We start from the raw sequence: 16,007 nt of genomic DNA on the forward strand, positions 1-16,007 counted from the left end.
ATTATGACTGTATTTTGAGATAGCGTTTTTAAAGAAGCATTTAAGTTAAAATGAGACCATTATGGTGGGCCTAATCCATTCTGGTGTCTTTATAAGAGGAAATTTGGAAACACATGGAAACACATAGGATGCTCATGTACAAGGAAAGGCCATGACAGGTCACAGCAAGAAGGTGGCCACCTGAAAGCCAAGGAGAGAGACCTCAGAAGAAACCAAACCTACCAATATTTGATCTTGGGCTTCTAGTCTATAGGCCCTCTTAAACAGTAACACAAGAATGAAAACTTCATCATGGAGTACAAAGGGGTGTTCGTTAACTATAGGAAAATATGGGTTAAAATCCAACTTTCTCTTGTTTCTGTGTTTCAATTTTTATCATTTTATAAATGTTATGGAGAATTTAATTTGTAAATGTGTTTTGTGGTTCCAGTGTTAAAACTCACCAAATAATTTGCTAAGGCTAAGAGAGTAGTATGACTGTCTACTGAAAGTAGAAAGAGGCATCTTAAAAACTCCAGATGTTCAATTACATTTTTGTAAAACCTCATATTTAGCATTTCAATTACAATGATCTACACAGTGAAATTCCTGTCTCCATTCTACATACTTCCTGGTGCAAAAAATGCCAAGCCTTGGGGGAAAAAAAAATAGATACCATCATAAGTACTTTGGAAACTATTTTGGAGATCCTAGTTTAACAAAACTCTAAAATCTCTAGTGATCTGGACTTTTAAAATAATTTTATTTAAATATTAAATAAAGAATGCCAGAAATGCTTGTATAGTCATTTGTTACATCTCTTTACATAGGAAATACAGTACTTTTGTTTCATTTTGTGGAAAGAAATTTTTAACAAATGAGATTTCCAAATAAATTTATATCAGGATGGGTAGAAGTTGAACATGTTTCATTATGTTTCACTACTATAAAAAGCAAATTAATTCATATAGGACATCTTCTCTGAAAGACAGAAAAATACTTTAAATCATTTCTTCACTTTCCAGGATATTGATTGAAATGTATCTAGTGTCAGTAAATGCAAGTAGTTCAAGTGCTTAGTAGACTCAGGGCTGGTTTTCTAGAGGCAGAACTCAAACTCAGAAGAATTCTTTCCAATCTTCCTCATATGCAGCCCACTGATGAACAGTAGGTTCATGGAACTTAGAGCCACAGCCGTTTACACTAATTTTGTGTTCCTTTGCTGTTGTTTCTTCTGTTTATGTATCACTCCCCCTACACCATAATGTATCATCTCAGTAGCATCGAAACTCTCACTACCATTTTTTATAACTTATTGCTCAATATATTTTGGAAGAAGAAATATATTCAGTATACTAAATCTAAACCGATAATAAGACCAAAATACATAAATTATCACATTCTCTATGAATTTTTATGACCTCGATTTGTGTTAAAATATATATCTCCTTCTAATGCACCACATTGTCTTATTAGCTAAAACTACCTTTCTCAACTCCATTTGCTTTCCTTTTAAAAGTAGGACACTCCTTTGCCTGTTATTTACATTATCATAAAGAAAGTTTGGAATATTTTTCCACAGTGCCTGCCAACTAATATTCCTCCCACAAAATCTAAGTATATCTCTCTCTTCTTATCCTTATCACAATTATCTATTAACTTTAGACTCACAACTTGATAATTTAAAAAGATTGTTGTACCGGACCCAGTTTCTTCTCAACTTCCTAAGTTACCATCATCAGAATATCAATCTGAATGACTGTCACCATCATAGATAGCTATAGGGTTAGATTCCGTAATTTGATTTTTTTTTTCTTTTACCATCTCTCTACTTTGGTAGACATGTTGCATGGTCACAAAATGGATGAAGAATTTCACACTATCTTCCACATACTGAAATTTGAAATTTATCTGATCACAACAGCCTTCTTTTATTCCCCTTTCAATCATTCACTAAGTTCAAATTTCAAACACAGGAAATTCATTACCTCTTTTTAAGTCTCATGATCTTGTAGCTCCTTCTTCATGCTCTCAATTACTTTTTTTTTATAAGATAGCTCAGCACTACATCAGAGCCTCATATCCTCCGCCATGATCTTCCACTACACCTGATCTTGCCAATTCCCAACTGTGGTTCAAACCAATGGTCTATTGCATTATCTGGATAAAATTACCTAATCTGAAAAAACTGACAGTTTCCAACCTCAAATAGACCCTCAACTGTTACTTGGTGGTCTTTCCACTAATTTCTAGTTGGATAAATTTTCTATTTTCCTATGTGGTTAGTCTCAGCCATTTCCTTTCACTCAGCAAAGCAAAACCAAACCAAACAAACAACATAAACTGTCTCATAAAAAAATAAACACATGAGACATGCTCAAACATAACTATAGGTTTACAATTCTTAGCTTCTTTCTTTATAGTCTCAGAAAAAGATGTGCTCTGTTGCAAGCCACAGTAATCCTATCTACTTATGTCATTGCCCAGAAACCCATCCATTTCCTCTGAAATGCGCAACCTTGTTATCCTTTTCCCTTCTCACCCTCACCACTTGCTTCTTTCAGTCATCCTAGAAATACGTTAAAATATCTTATTCAAAAAATACATTGATATTTAAAATTGTCCCTTAAATGAGGAAAAGTGAAGAAACGTGACAAGCCCTACTTCAGCCTGGTGACCACAGTTGGCATCAATAGTCATAAATCATGTTGATAGTATATAACCTTGGTAGGATGTAACAAAATTGACACTCTACCTCTGTGATCTACCTTCCTCAAATCCATTATTCCACTTTAATCATGAGAAACTGTACTCCTCAAAACTGCAAGTTCATCTAAAACAAGGAAAGTTAAAGAAATTGTCAGTCAAGAAGAAACTAAAGAGAACTGACAACTAAATATAATCCAGTATTCTGGATGAGATCTTGGAATAGGAAAAGGACCTTAGGTAAAAACCAAGGAAATCTGAATAAATTATAGACTTTAAAATATAAACTTATCCAGGGGCACCTGGGTAGCGCAGCGGTTAAGCGTCTGCCTTCGGCTCAGGGCGTGATCCTGGCGTTATGGGATCGAGCCCCACATCAGGCTCCTCTGCTATGAGCCTGCTTCTTCCTCTCCCACTCCCCCTGCTGTGTTCCCTCTCTCGCTGGCTGTCTCTATCTCTGTTGAATAAATAAATAAAATCTTAAAAAAAAATAAAATCTTTAAAAATATATAAATGTATCCATATTGGCTCATTAATTATAATGTATTACCATAATAATGTAAGATATAAATAACAGATTAAACCATGTATAGGGGCCATATGGGAATTCTCTGTATTATCTGCTCAATTTTTTTATAAACCTAAACTGTCCTAAAAAATTAAACTCTATTATTAAAATTGAAGCAAAATGCTAGCCCAGGAGTTACTCCATCTAGAGGAAGGTGAAACCAATCAACTGTATTAATAATAAAGCTCATATTCACATTAGCAATTGCAGCTTATGTGTGTAGCCATGATATATCTCCTGATTCTAAACTTCAGAATTTGTCAGAATAATGAACAAAGTGGAGGTTAAAATGGAAAAATCCAGGCTTCCCCATGCTGAAGTACTTCTGTAAAACATACGGTATGTGAGGACAGAGCTGAGCAGACCATATCTGGTTGCTCTGTCTAGGTAGCTGTCAAGTTAGGAGAGCAGAAACAGGTCTGATCTGCACATGCCAGTTTCTGTTCTCAAAAATGCCACTGGAATTCAAGAGGAGAGGATGGAATGAAGCAGCTTAGCAACAGGCCAGGATCATAGCTAATCAAGGTCTCTTGACACAGAAACAAGAGAGTAGGATTTCCTTCTAAGAGAAAGAAGGCTAATTCCAGGAAAAAGTCTTGCAACATGTCTCAGTTACAAGCAATGGATATATAGAGAGAGATGTCATTGCTTAGAGGGCTGACAACTACTCTGCAACAAGTCAGCAAAGTGAAAATTACCATCAAGACATTGTCAACTTTGGAATTAAAAACAATAGGGCAAATACAATAAAAACTTTCGAAAAATGGACTTTTATTTCTTTTTAACAATTTTTTCTTTTTCTTTTTCTTTTTTTTTAAGTTAGCTCTATGCCCAATGTAGGGCTTGAATTCACGACCTCAAGATCAAGAGTTGCATTCCCCACCAACTGAGCTAGCCAGGAGCCCCACAAAATGGACTTTTAAATAGTAAGTTCAATTCTTCATGATTCCTAATTAAACTTTTAGGAACTATGAATTGACTCTTCAATGGAAACCAATTTTTTTCACTTACCAGTGTAAATTATTTGACAGCTTACTTAATTCAATTCTTTAGCAAAACAGTGTCCCCCCCCCCCCAATCTGGCAGTATTGGCAAGTTATCTTCTCTCCTGAGCATTCCTTTGGGTCTCCACTGTCATTATAACCTAATGTAAACTACTTTTCATGTGTTTCTGTGCCTTCTACATCTCTGACAAATTGTATTTTTTTAAAAAAAATTTCCAGTGTCTATATCCAAAGGACATAAAAAAATTAAATTTGTTCCTTGTCACCATTCAGGTAGAAAATAGAGCCACTGAATACATTTATTTTTCTACTTAGTTTAGTGTATTTGCTGATAGTACAACCTAAGGATCATCCTCTTCTTCATTCATTGATTGTCTATGTCAATATTTTTCAAATTCTTCAAAACCTAAATATGGTGCTCCTATCTAACAGATCCCTTTACCTACTAACACTGTGACTGACATTATTCATAGCCCTGCTACTAAAAATACCACTTCCTTTACTAGATCTCTTATCAATTATTGGGTTGAAATATTTTCTATAACTATGCCACCAAAGATAAGATAAAGTAAAAATATTACAGTTCTTCTTCAAAATACATACAAAAAACAATGTATATAATATACAGTTCTTCTTCAAAGTACGTACAAAAAACAATGTATATAATATACTATAACTACTGATTATTTCTAGGGGGTTATTTTCTCAGTGAGACTTGATAAATTAAGTGCAGATTTACTCTGTGTCTACACTCTGAAGCTACAAATACTTTTGAAATATTGAATGAAGCAAGGTATAATTAGAAAGGCAGACTTCTCCTTTCCAAAGATGTTCCAGCTTCAAATATTATAGGCATCTCTGTCTTCTTTCTCAATCTCAACCTCTATCAATTCTTACACTTCAACTAGAGTGAAGTTTTTGAAACACATATCTGAACTTCTCCTGATCTCTGCACTCCTCCTATATTCAAAACATTTGAATAATTTATAATTGTTCTTAGGTGAAGCTCAACATACTTAATATCTCATGTCATGCTCCCACATGTGCTCTCTGGTATCTGTCACATGGACCTTCTTCAATTACTGGACATCTGTTACTCCCTGCCATAAAGTTTTTACATATGATGTGTCATCTTCCTGGAAAGTTTTTCCTCACCACCACCACTTACATAAGATCTCATTTTCTTCCTTCGTATCTGCTTCAAACTTCAGCATTACGTAAGATGTACCTAAATAGTTTTATTACATGCACTTACATGCTCTCAAAGAACCATGCAGTTCAATAATTAATATCTGTTTCTCCACAGGAACCATTGTCCACCATTAATTGTCCCGCACCAAGAATAGTGTGCGACTAATGAATAAATTAATTAGTGAATAAATAGCTAAATTTTATTATAATACCATTTTTGTTCAGAGATGAGCTATTGATCAATGGCAGTCACAAACAGATAATTGATAACTGATATAGAAAAAGAAAAACCTAGGAACATGAAACTTCTATAATCTATTTTTTATGCAACCTTGATATTTAGCTACTCTTTTTGGTAACTAAGCTATGCTCTCAATAGTCAGAGCATGGCAAATGGAATTCATTCCATTACATTCCAGTGCTTATGATCATGATTGAGAGTATTAATTATATGCTTTTAAAACTCCTTCCTCCCTGCAATATATAGTGAGAATTTAGCTTTTGGCAAGTATCTGATAAGGCATGAGAAGAAAAACTACTTTAGATATAACAGGCTGCATGGTATAATATAAAGAATGGTACAGTATGAAGGAAGGATGATCTAAATTTATCTTTGATTTCTATGAAGTTTTGGCTGGGTGACTGCAAATGAGCCATGCTGAGTTCATTTCTATAAAAAGAGGATAATATCTATCTGACAAATTTATTGTAACAAAGTAATAAAAATATTTATTGAGATTGACAACATTTGAATAATTTACAGTTGTTCTTAGGTGAAGCTCAACCTGCTGCTGATATTAGATCAGGGTGAAATCAGATTATCTTATTTACAGAGTAAGAATATCTCAAATGTTTCTATTATCCAAAATAAACAATTCAAAATATTATTGCTTTTATATACAATTGGCCATTTTTAAATATATGTTCTACTTGCATTTATTTCTTTATAACTAACATGGCTAATTATTATTATAAATTAAGATTTCCTTTCCTTTTTTCCCACCAAAGGTATTTTCTCTGGATTATGTAATCACTGCAATCTTATCAGTTTTCTGACTATCAAGAAAAAACAACCGATCAGTATTGAGTGGCCTGACGAAAAACAATTAAGGTCATTCAAATCAATATGTTTAATTTGCAATCATTTATACTGTACATATGCAAAAGCCAAAGTTCAGTTTATTGAAGCTTCATCTGGAGTTAGCAAAAATTATGGGGAGCAAATGTATAGTTGCATTTCATTTTAAATCTGAAAAATGAAACCAAATTATTTTTTATGTTTTCAATGCATCATCTGTTCTACTTTAAATTGTAAATGTATTAAACTACTTCTTTGAATATAACTGTAAAATATTCATATACTAAATTAATTCTAAACTTGTGACTTTTAGGATAGATGACATTGTCTTGAAGGTAATAGACTGTGTATTCCTCATTTTTATTATAATTTGGAAGTGGGTAAATATTACCATTCATATAAACTTTAAGTGATTTTTTCTAAAAATCTAAGAAAACACTATTTGATGGAAAAAAAGTAGTAAGTACACTGTTAAAACAAATTTAACAATAAACAACATGTAAAAATAATCTTTATAAAATTCATTTTAGAAAGTATCCCAAAGTCAAGAACAAGTAACTTTATGAAAAATTTTCCCAAATTATGAGGCAAAAAATGAGGTCCCTTTTATTAGTCAAAATACTCCCTTATATTTTTAAATGCTTTAGATACTTCAGATCCTTTTATATACATTATCTTATTTGATCTCTACAATAACCCTATGAGAAGAGTAAAACAGACCAATATTACATCAAAAATGTTAAGGAAGATTTTGAAATTGGGCAACCGATAAGTAACACAAAACCCTCTTTTTTAACTATCAACATAGTACTCTTTTCATCTTACTACAAGTCCTTTTTATTATATGTGTGTATGGATATGTGTATGTATACACATACGTGTATATAGAGCCACTGGAGAAAAAAGATAAGCACCATATTTTCAGTATTTTGATGGTGGGGTGTGAAAAGTGACTTCAAATTTATCATGAAACAAATATAGTAAAATTCACTGAAAAATGCAAATGTAATTTAATCATCTGGTCCCAAAACAAATTTAAACTTGTAAGTTAATATATTTACTTATGCCATGTCCTCAAGCCACAATTCCCATAGGGTCACCTAAAGAGGACAAGGTAATACATATTACAGGAAAGGAACCATGAGCTTAGGATCCTAAATATTTTATAACAGGCAGTAAGCATGTTGTTCTTTGGTACAGAATGAGACTACCTCTCTCTCCCAAGGCTATAAGCAAACTAGTCCTTTGCTTCAGAGGAAAGCACTAATTCTATGTCCCAGGGCTGTTTACTATACAAACATCTTTGGAAATATAGTCAGGAATAATGGTTGTCAGTGCTTCTGTTCACAACACGAACAGAAATATAAATGGTCTATATGAAAGACCTATGTCTCCCAACAAATCAACCCTTCATCTTTATACATCTTTTATACTATCATGGCTTCTGGTGAATTTTCCTACTCCCTCAGCCACTCGGATTAATACGGTTGACAAATTAATATGATTAATATGAGAACAATTTCCGTAATTTGTCTCATATAACACATTTAATTAAGAATTCTACCAACAGGACTCTGAGTAAGTGTAAGGCCAACCTGCAGTACTGACATCAAGCATTATTCTAAAATCCTGTACTCAGCCAGCTGAACAAATCCCATAAACCATCAGGGTCTGTCTTAAATATCCAGGTGGCTTTTCTCTTAACTTCTTATATTGATCTTTTCACTTTCCAAGGCATTAATCCAAGTACAGAACTATGTATTTGTAATTATACCGACTCTGCCTTACCATGCAAGAATGCCTAGGGTGATTTTATAATCCATAGAAAGTCCTTAGGACAGTGAGTTGATACTGATGGAAGTGTCTTTCATGGTCGAAGTTGTATTATTTCAGCTAAAGTCAGAAACAAATTTCATATTGTTTCTAATTGAATGACTTCCATTATAGGGATGACTATCTCTGTATACTTAATGAAGTCAATTATGCCTTTGGAAGCTCCCTGAGTAAACGGTAGCCTCATTTGAAGAGACCTCTGTAGTCTCCTGAGAGCTACGTAATCTACTGGTATTTCTTCAAAACCTTAAAGTCCCTTATAATCTTTGCTAAACTATAAATCACTATAATTTGGGGAGGAAGGCAAGATAATGACAAGAAGTACAGCATCAGGGGTGTACACAGTGTCACTGGAAAAACAGGGGCTTTTATAGTCAAGACCCCAAATGAGACTTACATCAGCAGAGGGCCTAAATTGACAGTGCCTTTATTGTAGCCTCCCAGTGAGCTGATAGTTCTTAAAGTTCTCATTTCAGTTCAGGGTGCCTGGGTGGCTCAGTTGGTTAAAGAACTGCCTTCGGCTCAGGTCATGATCCTGGGGTTCTGGGATCGAGTCCCACATTGGGCTCCCCCTGCTCTGTGGGGAGCCTGCTTCTCCCTTTCCCTCTGCCTGCCATTCCCCCTGCTTGTAAGCACTCTTTCTCTCTGTCAAATAAATAAGTAAAGTTCTCATTTCAGTTCAAATAATTATGACTAAATCTTTTTGGGATGGAACTTCCTTAGTTCATCCCAGTCCATCTTTTCTTCCCAGTCCATCTTTTCTGTTTGTTCATTTAATTTAATTTGTCTACCAAGGGAGCAAGAAACAGATAGTAATGGAGGTTGGGAAGATACCTGGAAATACTGACGGCTCTTTTTACATGGAAGGTAAAAGAGCAGAAGCCATGCTCTGCAGTTTCTGACTGACTTCGAAGTAAAATTAAGGAGAGTGCTAATCAAATCGTGGTCAGAGTTGTCTGGCAGGAGATGACAACAGTCAGTTAAATTTAAGGTGCTTAATACATCAGTTTATGGGAGCCATATCAGAGTGTTTTCCTTAATGAGAAATGTTCATGGTTCTGAAAGATAAAGATCATTAATGTCCTGCCATCACTGTACTTCAAGGAGTCTGAGGTTTTCCTTCCCCAGGTACCACCATGATTATTTTCTCCTTCTACCCCCTAAAATTTGTTGTGTCCCATTCTAGCAGCTGTAAATATATTTTTCTTCAACCATTTCTTACCTGAGTCTAGACCTTTTGTCCAAGAAGGACAAAGTTTATATAACATTTACAGAAACATTATGTCCACCATTTGGCCACGTAGGCTACTACTGAAGATCCCGTGTAGGTTACTATTGGTATCCAGTGTACTCAATGAACTGCCATTATCCTTATGATCAAAGACCATGCCGATTCAAAAAGAGAATTCAGGTGGCTAACATTGGCTGTACCCAGCGTACTAACCAGAGACTGGCCTAGAGCTGTTGTTTAGGTAAAAGAAAGAATTATGCCCAGGAATGGTCTAGATGGAATCTCACATTTAAAAAACAGGTATATGTAACTCCCCACCCATTCTGTCATGAGAATTAGCTGGAAAGTCCCACAGAGGAGATGATCCATTTCTGGGGACAACTGTATTCAACGAATAAAACAGCCTTACTAAAGTAGACAGGGAAGGAGATTTAGAAGTCTTTTTTATTTTTGAATAGGCTCTTTCAACACCAGAGACTAGACAAAACCAGATGCCTATGGATGGTAAGAGGTATGGTAGATCAATAAAATACCTTGACTTGAATACCAGCCCGCTGTTGAATGACGCTTGTAAAATAAAAAGAGGAAGAAAGGAGGAAGTGGAGGAGGGATGGGGAAGGACAATGAGAAGAAGGAGGAAGAAGGGTGGGAGGAAGTAGAGGAGGAGAAAGAGGAGTCTTTCATTTTACTAGGGGCAGCCAAATAGTTAGGCCATTGTCAAGATCAAAAGCGTCATTAAAAATGTGATGAGGCTCATCAAGGAAAGCACTGGCCAGAGCTATAAGAACAGTTATGATCTACCTATGAGTGGAACAATCATGTCCAGTTTTGGTTCCTCATAGCTGACACTAAGGTGGAAAAGGTATACCAACCCAATTTACATCTTCAAGTTTTAGCTTAGCCAAACCATCAGTGAACCAAGCTTATGAATTAGGAGAATCTCTGTGAATAAGGACTCTACTGAGTCAGAGGCTATGCTTTACATGGCAGAGTGAAGGACAAATTTTCTTCCAAAGGGATAGCTGTCATTTTTTCAGATAAAGTAAATATGCCACTGCAGCCAGGCCTTCTGAGTATACAATTTCCATTTGACCAGTGAAGCTTATTGAGATTTTTCTACTTGTTAGTCACTGAATCTAAGTTGACTCACCTCAAAATGGGAATATTACACCAGAGTCACAAAGCCTCCATGGAGGAGGTTTTTAGTTTTGACAAGAGCTCAGTAGCAATTTAATAGCTCCCTTTCAGATGTCTAATAGCCATGTCAGAGAGGCAATGAGTATGAATTCCTGAGTCTACCTTCCTTTGCTAGGCTACCTTCCTTTGCCAAAGGCTCCATCTCCAAAATAATCATAGAGAGTTTTAGTTCAAAAAGTTCACTATGGTTATGGGGCCCTAAAGTTAGAGAACATTCCAGGGCTTGCTAGACATCTTTCAATCCAAAGTATTTATTTGGACCTTAGCCAACAAATGTTGATTTATGAAATAGCCAATATAAAGAACAAAGTAGAATTCCCACATACTATCTCCAATATCCAACATGACAAATAAGGAGCTGGCCTTCCTTTTTTGTGGTGGTGGTAGAGGTATAAGTCCTTCCTTGACTCCAGAAATATTGAGCATTATGAATCTGTACCTAGACTCACTAAGTGTGCCTGCCTTCTGCTCTAGAAAGAGATACCATCTCTATATTTCACAGCTGAGAGAAAACTGGCTCTTGGCTCTCAAAAGAGATACCATCTCTATCTTCTAAGGTTATTTGCTGTATAAACATCCTTCAAAGAAAGTCTGGCATAAAGGAAGTCAATGAGATATGCAAAAACATAAGAGATCCATGGAGAAATATCTCCCAACAGAAGAGTAGTAGAGAAACCAAATGACTGGCACAGTTCTGGTTAAGTTCACTGAAGTAGCAGCCTACTACTGCTGCCACCAATTATTACAATTCAATTATATTTCAGGATTTTTCCTCACTGTTTCATTATTAAGCTGTTGCTTTATAGTAAAAATTTACTTATTGGTTTATTCAAACCCTTATATTGTTCATGGACTACCAGTGAATAAAAAACAGTTTTAAAAGAGACTAATATAAAATATGTTCTCTTCAGATTCTTATTTCAGAAGCTCTAATATCATATCAAGTTTTTTTTAAACTCTGAAAATAAGTCTACATAAACATAATATAAAAAACTGGTTTTAAACATGAAATGTTACATTAAATATTGATGGGAGTCACATTAATGATGGAGGCAGCTTAATAAAGTAGAAAGGACATGACTTTACAAGTTAAAGTTTAAGTCAAATCTCTACAAATTAGAAAATAAGAGGTCTTGGGAATATTACACAACTTAATTTCCTTACCTAAAAGAAAATGGCTTATCACCTATTTAATTGAATGCAGTTGAAAAGGATACTGAAATTATACATATATAACATATCTAGCAGAGGCCTAGAAAACAGGAAGAACATATTAATTTCTTCTCCACTCTCTATTGATGTCACGATAAGAGAAATATCTCACCCATCTTCATAAATAGAGTAACATTCTACTTCTTCCAAGTAATTCTCCTTAAAAGTCTGTGTATGTTCCTGGGGGTTCAATATCTCCTCAGGAGTTAATGGGCCTCAAAATATGGCCTAGAACAACAGTTAAAACACTAAAGTAGGTACTTTTAAACTCTACTATCAAAGGAAAGAAAAGGTCTTTTTGGGAACTGCACCTGAGTTTGACTCCAAGAACAACTAATTATAATGTGCTATGGTACCTTACATTTTTACTAATCTTCATAAGTCACTTCTCATACACTATCTCATACACTTCTCATACTTAAATCCTTGAAGAATATAATATAGGAGACATAGTAGATTTGAAGTGGTGAATTTGTTTAGCTTCCTGAGAGGGACTATTATTAAGTTTCACTAGGTCTATTTTTCTGTGAAAATATATTCAACTTTCAAATCCGTGAATAGGCAAAAAACTAAATTCTGTGTATCTCTGACAGTTTGAGTTGATTCGTATCTATTAGCTAGCTGTAAGGGAATAAACTTCACTCAGACAATATGAATGAGACTACTAATTTTTAAATCATAATCCTAGTTTTTGAAGTGAGGCATAGTTTATTTTCTGGATCTGTAAAATATATTCACTGTCTAGGTGTCTGAACCAAAGACATAAAACATCCCCACATGATGAGATGAGCACTGGGTGTTATATGAAATTAATGAATCATTGAACATTACATCAAAATGTATTGTATGTATTATATTGTACATATGTTGTACTATATGTAAGTTGGCTAATTGAATTTAAATAAAATTAAATAAATAAATAAAATTTTTAAAAATATCCCCTTTTCTTGAGAAATGAGCTTGATTGAAAATGTATTTATGTGTTCTCAAATATCTCAAATGACATATCTGTTGAAAAACGCTCTGTGAAGAGGTCAAGGAGAGAATGCTGGCCAACAGGATACAATGAAACACTGGTCTATAGGAGTGTGGTTTACTTGAGAATTGAATTTAGAGATTAATTCAAGATGTAATAGACAAAGCAGTATTTTATTTCTGTTTTAGGTACAATTTTGTGTATATTTATTTTGACAATAGTTTCATAAAATATTTGCTCAATTGAGCCAGATTTTGGAATTGCTTTCTTGCTTCAATGGCTCAATGAATTGATTCCATTTATCCCAACAACTAGTTCAAGGCTATTTTATTTTCCCCTGAATTGACTAGTTGATTTGTCTTCATGTATATCTCACTCCAGAAATATTTCTGCTGAATCAGCATTGCCACTTCCTGAAGCTTAGCCATGAAGTTAATTTCACCCGAGGTTTGAAATTAGGCAAGATAATGAAATATGCTAACAATCTGGCCCAAACCCTAATTTATAGTCTTATTTAAAATTAAGGTTAGCTTTGCCCTTGGCCCTGAGACCAGAGAAACACTGTAAGCTTAAACCTATCATTAGGCCAACCAGAAGAATGCAGCTAAATTGCAACTATATTTGTCCTTGGAATCATTCATTTTCCTTACTTCTCCTTACTGTTTATGCCTTGACACATCCATAGTCTGTGGTCTCCCCGTCCATGTGTCAAGTCCACATGGGAGTACATCTTTCCAGGCTGCTCTGTTTTAACACTGCCTCTATACTATGCATTTTCTTCTTCCCTCACCTCTCACTAAAATATATTTGTCCAAAGAAAACTGACTGAAAGCATTTTTTTTTTAATCTTTGCTTTCCAGCTATCACAGAATTTTTCAAGAAGCAGATGCTGCGATATAGTTAGGGGTACAAGATGTATGATAAATACCAGGGAAGTAAGGAGAGGAAATATGATGAGGCAGAGAAAGAAATTGAATTGAAATGAAGACTGGACAAAAAAGGCAAAACAAAGAATTAACAAAAAGAAAGGAAGACAAAGCCTTGGCCAACCCTGTAGGAAGCTCTGGGGCAATTATTGGTCAGCAGATCTGTGCTACCTTGAGCCTAAATGAGGAGAGTCTTATACCCCTACCTTGTTCAGTCACCACATGCAGGCTCCCCTAAGAGATGTAAACTAGTATGTAGCTGCTCCTAGAACTATTAGCTGGAGGAAGTCTATTTTTTTTTAAATTTTATTTATTTGAGAGAGAGAAAGCACACATGCACACACAAGCAGGGGGGAGGGTCAGGAAGAGAGGGAGAAGTAGACTCCCTGATCAGCAGGGAGCCCCATGCAGGACTCCATTTCAAGACCTTGAGATAAAGACCTGAGCCGAAGGCAGACCCTTAACCTGCTGAGCCACCCAGGGTCAATACACTGCCTACAGGGGGTGCATTCCCCACAGCTGGCCGGAAGTCTTTCTCTGAAAGTGGATCTACAGAGAGCATCTCTGTGTCATTCTGACTTCTATGATAAAATAATTCATAGTGAAGTCCTGAGTGCTAATGACTTAATTCAAAGCTTTCTCAAATGTATTTCTTTGAATAGATATTAGGGGGTGTTTTGGAAAATGTTTTTTGCTCAAGTAATTCTATGAAGCTCTATATCACATAAAATTAAAGAATTTCCTTTGATGCAGGATTTATCATCGTTATTAATAGCAATGCATTATCTACTATACAATGAGACATCAAGAGAAAAGTTATAGAGTAGATATTTCCTAGCTATACTTATATACAGAAGCTTTAATTTTCTCCAAATAATATATTTAATATCTTTCAGAACACTAATGACCCACATAGCAGTTTAGGAAATTGTCTAATTATAGGACACATATCACAAAAAAATATAAAATTTGCATTTCTCAGGACAATTCTGAAAATAGGAAGTCTTCTTAACACAAGAGATTGACTCAAATGCTGTGAATGTGAGTGCCATGAAACCAGTGTTAAAAGTGATTCTTAATGACATAGCTTCTTTGAAGCGTTCAAAAGGAGGGTTCTGTCTACTCTGCCATGTTTAGAGCAAAAAGAACAAGGATAGGATGGGATTCTTGCTCAAGGGAAATGGAGTAATGTTAATACATCAGGAAAATCTTATCAATCTCCTTTGTGTTTTAGCTTTTTCCTTTAAGGAGACTGGTCACCAAACCAGAAAGCTAAGAACAAGCACCATAAACAGAAAACTGGAATGCCATGACAGGTAATGATGTACTAAAATTAATAACGATTTTTATAAAAATTAAATTGCTGATAAACCAAGACTTTAAGAGCAGGGTAATTTTTTTTAAAGATATTATTTATTTATTTGTCAGAGAGAAAGAAAGAGAGCACAAGCAGGGAGAGTGGCAGGCAGAGGGAGAAGCAGACTCCCTGGTGAGCAAGGAGCCCGATACAGGACTTGATCCCAGGACCCCAGAATCATGACCTGAGCCAAAGGCAGATGCTTAACCAACTGAGCCACCCAGACATCCTGAGCAGGGTAAATTTTTAAAAAGAGACAAAGGATTGATTTCAGAAACAACAAACCTGTGAGCAAATCTGATTTCTTAGGAGAAAAATCTAGAATACCATATTAAACAGCTGGTTTGCAAACATTTGGTAAATACTTTAAAACAATGAAATTTCTCCAAAATTAATCATGCCAAAATAATTTGATTTTATTTCAATTGTTATTTAATTGGAAAATTAACATTGCAAATATTGCTAAATTTAAGCTGAATTAATATTAGCTATACTTGTCAATTTATGATCTTCTGGTGGGCTATATAATAAAATACTGGCTGATATTAATATTAGTAAATGGGTCCTTCCTAACTGAATAGTTTCCTAAAAGAATATTGACTAATTTTTTATGCTTTTTTGGAAAAAAATATTACATTGATGTGCCACTAAATTCTATCTTTGATCTTATTTTTATGAAATTTATCCTAACATGCTTGGCATTTCTTTCTTTTTTTTTTTTTCTTAAGATAAAAAATGTCCTTATCCAT

The sequence above is a fragment of the Ailuropoda melanoleuca genome, chromosome 9 (genome assembly GCF_002007445.2).
Source record: "Ailuropoda melanoleuca isolate Jingjing chromosome 9, ASM200744v2, whole genome shotgun sequence".
Classification (NCBI taxonomy): domain Eukaryota; kingdom Metazoa; phylum Chordata; class Mammalia; order Carnivora; family Ursidae; genus Ailuropoda; species Ailuropoda melanoleuca.